The sequence below is a fragment of the Gossypium raimondii genome, chromosome 6, assembly GCF_025698545.1.
Source record: "Gossypium raimondii isolate GPD5lz chromosome 6, ASM2569854v1, whole genome shotgun sequence".
Classification (NCBI taxonomy): Eukaryota; Viridiplantae; Streptophyta; class Magnoliopsida; order Malvales; family Malvaceae; genus Gossypium; species Gossypium raimondii.
Genome location: NC_068570.1, coordinates 32844839 through 32850914, shown reverse-complemented (window position 1 = coordinate 32850914; position 6076 = coordinate 32844839). Strand labels below are relative to the sequence as shown.

At 34.6% G+C, this 6076-nt stretch overlaps 1 non-coding gene across 1 annotated transcript; it reads left to right on the top strand.

The window, feature by feature from the left end:
- Window positions 1–853: 853 nt before the first annotated feature.
- Window positions 854–960, top strand: LOC128042046 (small nucleolar RNA R71). The gene has a single exon (XR_008197254.1). It is a non-coding gene; the product is annotated as a small nucleolar RNA R71 (small nucleolar RNA).
- Window positions 961–6076: the final 5116 nt, after the last annotated feature.

The window sequence follows — 6076 nt, the reverse complement described above, 5'->3', positions numbered from 1 at the left end:
TTAATCTGGGCTCCTGCCAAAGTTCTTGCATAGTAGGTAGGGTGAAACACTTTGTTCCTTCTTTGACCCATCATAGCTCCAACAGTGAAATCGCTTGCATCACACATCAACTCAAATGGTGAGTTCCAATAAGTTGTAACAATTATTGGGGCTGAGATTAACCCATCTGGTTCTCTAACTGACCCATCTGGTTCTCTAAATTTTTCAGCGTTGCTGCATAACTTTGGATCAATGCATCATTTTTAGCCATGTATGCTTTCAACAAGTCCTCCAAAATGTTTGATGATTCAGCTTGAGGTGGTTTTGGGCTTGTTGGTTAAACCCTTGGGTTTGGTTGGGTCTATGCTACATTCGGTCCATTTCCTTGGTTATTCCAGGAAAAGTTCGAATGATTCTGCCATGAAGGATTGTATAAGTTGGAATACGGTCCTTGTCCATTTCTATTTTGATATTGGTTCCTTACATAATACACAGATTCGGGGTTTGAAGGGCAATTCTTAAAAGAATGACCATCCCCACAGTATAAGAAGAAATTACATTATATTGACTTGGTGATTGAGTTGCAAAATTGTTCAAACTATTAGTGGTAAATTGTTTTAACATTGAGGAAATAGAAGATACCTAAGCAAAAAGTGAAACCAGTGTGTCCACTTCATGCACTCTGACTTCTCGTCTTCCAAAAACTACTCGATTTGTCGGCCACTTGTAATTGTTGCTTGCGATCCTCTCGATGATTTCGTAATCCTTGTTATAAGACTCAGACAAAATCGCACCATTCACAGAAGCGTCTACCGTTAATATTGTATGTGTGTTGAGACCGTTATAAAACGTCTTTAATTGGATACAATGAGGAATCCCAAGATGAGGACACCTATGAAGTAATACCTTGAATATTTCCCACGCCTCATATAAAGATTCGTCATCCATTTGTTGGAAAATAGTTATCTCATTTCACAATTTTGCGTTCTTGCTTGGTGGAAAATACTTTACCAAAAACATTTCTCTTAATTCTTGCCATGTAGATATTGAACTTGGTGGCAATGAATTCAGCCATGCTCGTGCTCGATCTTGCAACAAGTACAAAAATAGCTTCAACCTCAGTGCGTCTTTAGTTACAGCACCTAACTTAAATGAATCACTCACCTTCATGAATAGTCGAAGGTGTAAGTGTGGATATTCTGTGGGCAGACCACTAAACTGGCCCACCGTTTGGAGCATCTCAAACATCTTTGGTTTCAATTCAAATTGGGATGCCTTGATATCCGACCTTCTAATTCTCAAATTTAATTCATTAAAAAGTGGCACAGCGTATTGTCTTATGGCACGATCCCTATCATCAACAATAAGGATTGGGTTGTGCATTTGTTCAACTCTATTACCTTGTCCATCCTTTTTATTTCCAAGGTCCATCTCTACTTGTCTTTGAGCAGATCTCTCACGTTTTCTTTCTCTAAAAGTTCGCTTGATTTTAGGGTCCACGGATAATAGATAAATGATTCGATCTATGCTTATAAAACACTTAAGAATAAATAAAGAATAAAGAAAAAAGAATGCAAAAATAAATTAGTAAAGTTAAAAATTAAATAAAAATAAAAATCAAATTTTAAAAATAAATTGTCAAAGAATGATTAAAGCAATAGTCCCCGACAATGACGCCAAAAAATTTTAATGTAGTTTTGTGCAGGTGTACACAATCCTTCAAGTAATAAGTAAGTAAAATGAGTTATCATCTCCATAGGGACTGTATAAGCTTAACTGATTAATTGCAAGACTATAAATAACAATTTGATGTAAAAACTCAATAATTTGGTTGGTGATGATTAAACAAAATAAAATTAACTAGATGCAAAGATTGATCCCCATGCAATTCTAATCTAGATGCAATTTACCTAAATGTATGAATGAATGAATTTAGGAACAAAAACAATCAATAGTAAATGGGCTAGGATAATTATATTAGTCAATTCAATTTACTTTATCATGCTTAACAATGTTCGGAAGTACTTCCACGGTAACTCGATCTTTCATGAGTTTGGAAACAAAATTAAGTCATTCCGGAGTCTTTTACTATAGGTTGCTTAGCATTTATGTAAGGTCACATGGACATTTACGTTTGCCACACTTTAATTACATAAACCTAAAAACTATGCAAGATAATAGAGCTAACTACAGATATTACGAACCTCAACTTAGTCGGGTTTAATGATCTAAATTGAGCATTGCAATTTTCAATTATGCGTCTACTAGCCGTTGTCTGGTTAGGATTACTCAGCTAATCTGAGTGCACTTAATCATGTATGAATGAATTGCATCATGATATTAATTAAAAACATGATTGACTGAGGCCTAAACATGTTAAACATGAATAAAATAAATCTTATTGAATTAACATAATCATCTTAGCAAATAGGATTTAAAATATCATCGTTAATGTCCAAAATAATAAACTCAAAGAAAACATAATTAAAATAAATAACCAGATAAAAGAGTAAAATCTATTCAGTTTAGCAGACTTTTGGATCTATTCTGACTGATGCGCTCCTCCGTTCTACTTGATGCTTCTTTTGCTATGGAGTTCCTAAGGTGGCCGACCAAAGAATGCTTTTGACAAAGCTTTCGTGGCTAAAGGATGGAAGGGAAATGTACGGCTATGCAAGGGAAAGGAAAAGGAAAATAGAATATGGAGAAAAGCTAATGAGAGAAGAGAAATGAGATGTGAGGGATGAGGGATTAAGGGATTGATGCATGGTATTTATAGGTGAATGTAAGCAGTAGAGTTTGCTAAAAATATATTTGAAATTCCTTCTTTTTCTATCATACTTGGCCTGCCATATTTATAGGAGAAGGGGATGACTTAGTCTCCTCATTTTGAATTCAAACTAAGGCTATTAATAGCTATAGGATGGACGGTTTCAATAGCAAGTTGTTGGGCTAAATTCTTATTATTTTTCAACTGTAAGGACCTTCAATTAAATACCCCAAAGCTTGCTTTTTGGCAACCATCTACTTGTGCCAAAACTGGGCTTTAGTTTCCTCTTGTTGGACGGTTTCTTAGTACAATAATTTAGCAGACATGTCCATCTTTTAACACCTTTTTTACTGGGTTAAATTATCAACCTTATGATCCAAATTGAATGGTCTTGGCTCCACATGAATTAATTTGTGGATGTCCATGTTCATTCACATTAATCACATCTTCAATGGTCCTCCTATATAGTGAAAAATCACATATTAATAAATTAATATGAAATAATATAAAATATGTACAAAAATCATGTAATTAAGCACAATTTCACATAAATTATAAATTCATGTCCAGTATTAATAATTAAGTAAAATTCACTTATTTTAATAACAATTACTCAACATAAACATATATATATTTGAAAAAAAGACCTAAAATGGTCAACTTCAATTAATAGCATCAACCATTAGAAAATCATGGATTGCGGTAGGGTAATCCAACCCAAAATTCAAGTTACAATTATTTGTAATAGCATAATAGCTCATAAAATTCGTAGCCTTATTACAATTGTGATTGACCCATTTGAACTCCGCATTGTTGATCATACCCTTGGATTTAAACAAATTGTTAATACGTTGCCCCATAATTATGATATCCACTTTTCGATTCTTAATTTTGTTTGCCAAGCTTGCGCAGTCTGTTTTAAAGATAGCTTTACCTATGTTCAGGGATCTCACCACTTTAATGCTTTCTTCAAATGCACATAATTCAGCCCACTCAACCTGCATCCTATCCTCTTTAAACCCGTAGCTCCCACCCATAACAAAACCTATAGAGTCACGGGTAAGAACACCAAACACTGTTTTGTCATTAATAATAGCTGCATCAAAGTTAATCTTTTCTTTATCAGTAGGGAGTTTCTCCCACTTTTTATCCACAATGTGAGGCAGTAAGATTGGTCTGTTGATCATGTTGTGAATAGGAAACTCCTTACTAAGACTTTTAGGTCTCTCCCATATAACCCAAGCAGCTTCCTCCTTACCCTGAAAAAGCACGTTATTTCGATTATTCCAGCTGTTCCATAAAATAGTGATAAAATCGGTCATGGATTTCTTATCTAGTACCCTCATCGCCTCTTCCCGACAGTCAGTACAGCTGGAGTAGTCATTATTAATAATTCTCCCATCAAGGCCCCCAATGGTAAGAATAGCCTGGGCATTTGGGAAATCCTTGAGAGCATGAACAAGGGTTTCTCTCTTTTCACTACACCTAAAGCATTCCCTGTCAGCAGTCTGATGAATCAATTTTATCTTATCTTTCATAGAGAGGAACTCATGACCCAGCCGCCAAGCGAAAACCCTAATTTTTAGGAGAGTTTTAAGTTTCCAAATTGTTTTCCAAAAAAATCTATGAGGCCCCATGCCCAGTTGTTTGAGAAGAAGCCACGAGTAAGTTGTTTTAGAAGTATAAGAACCATGAGGGTTTTGGAACCAAATCATGCTATCATTCGGACCGTTGGGGAAGAAAGGAAGGTTGTATATATGCTGCCCCATGCATCTGTTGTATATCTCATGTACTCTATTATTATTCAAGCACGTACTCTCCTTATTCCAAAGCTCGTGCACTTTCCTTTCATGGACAACCCTTCGAAACCCCAGTTGTCCTTGTAGATATCAATATTTGAAGACCCTATTTGCCACCCAAACCCATTTTTAATACCCTGGCGAGAGTAGCAATACTTTTCCAAGTGAACAACGGTTTGTCCACCTTTTTAGAGTGAAATAGTTCACCTTCGTGGAAGTATTTAGAATTGAGAATATCATAGCATAACGTGTCATTGATTGTAAGTAGCCTTCACACCTGTCTGCCAAGAAGAGCTATGTTAAATAGTCGAATGTGTCTAAAGCCAATCCCTTCTATTCCTGTAGGGAGGCATACTTTGTCCCAAGCTAACATAGCCCAGCCACACCCTTTATCTTTACATGCCCACCATATTCTTCGCATCTTTGCTTGCATCTCCTTAATAGAACCCTTAGGTGCAAGGAAAATAGACAATGCATAAGTTGGAAAAGATTGTAATATAGATTTAATAAATATTTCTCTGGCCCTGTAGGAGAGGAGTCTCTTTGACCAACTATTAATCCTGCACGAGAAACAATTAATAATGCTAACGAATGCCTTAGACTTTTTCTTTCCAACATGGAGGGGAAAACCGAGATAGTTTGTAACAACCCATTTTCAATGAAATTGGAATAGTGGTTTCGGGACCACAAATCCGAAGTTAGAAAATTTATTATTATTTTATTACCTAAAATATGATAGAAATACCTTATAAAAAGGACAAAATAGCTAAAAGTGCAAAAGTTGAGTTCTATTAGCTAAAGGTATTAAATAGCTATAGAACTTTAAAGTAGAGACCCTTATATGGTAGTTATCCCATTAATGAGTTAGTGGATGATAATGGCTTGGCAATTTGTGTAATTATTAAAGATTATAAAGGTTAATTAATTAATTAATAAATAAATGATAAGTAAAGTCAATATAAAATGAATCATCATCTTCCATTATCATCTTGGAAACAAAATTAAATGAGAAGATAGCCATTGAAGTTTCAAAACATTTGGCAACCCTATTCCTTCAATTAAGCATGTGTTTTGTCCCGTTTTTGATAATTTCTATGTTTCCAAGATCATTGTAGCTTAATCTAGTTAGCCCGGGGACTAATTTGTGAAACTGCTAAAGTATTTGAGTTTTGGCATTGAGGAATATGTTAGGGTTTTGAAGTTTAATTGATGAAAATGAATGGTTGTTGTTAGATAAACAATTTTTGTAAAGGAATTTTTGATGAAATTATCAATTGGAGATTAAATTGAAAAATGTGATAAATTATGTGGTAAAAGTGTGAACTTGTGAAATATATGGGTTGATATAACTATGTTTATAATTCAGCTAGGCTTGGGTAAGGATAAAATTGAATGAATTTCATTTTTCGAGCCTAGCGACTAAATTGTAAAGAATTAAAAGTATATGGGCAAGATGGTAATTTTCCAAAAAGTGTGTTGGACTAAATTGAATGTGAATTATATTGAATTGAGTTAAATTCATTCGTAT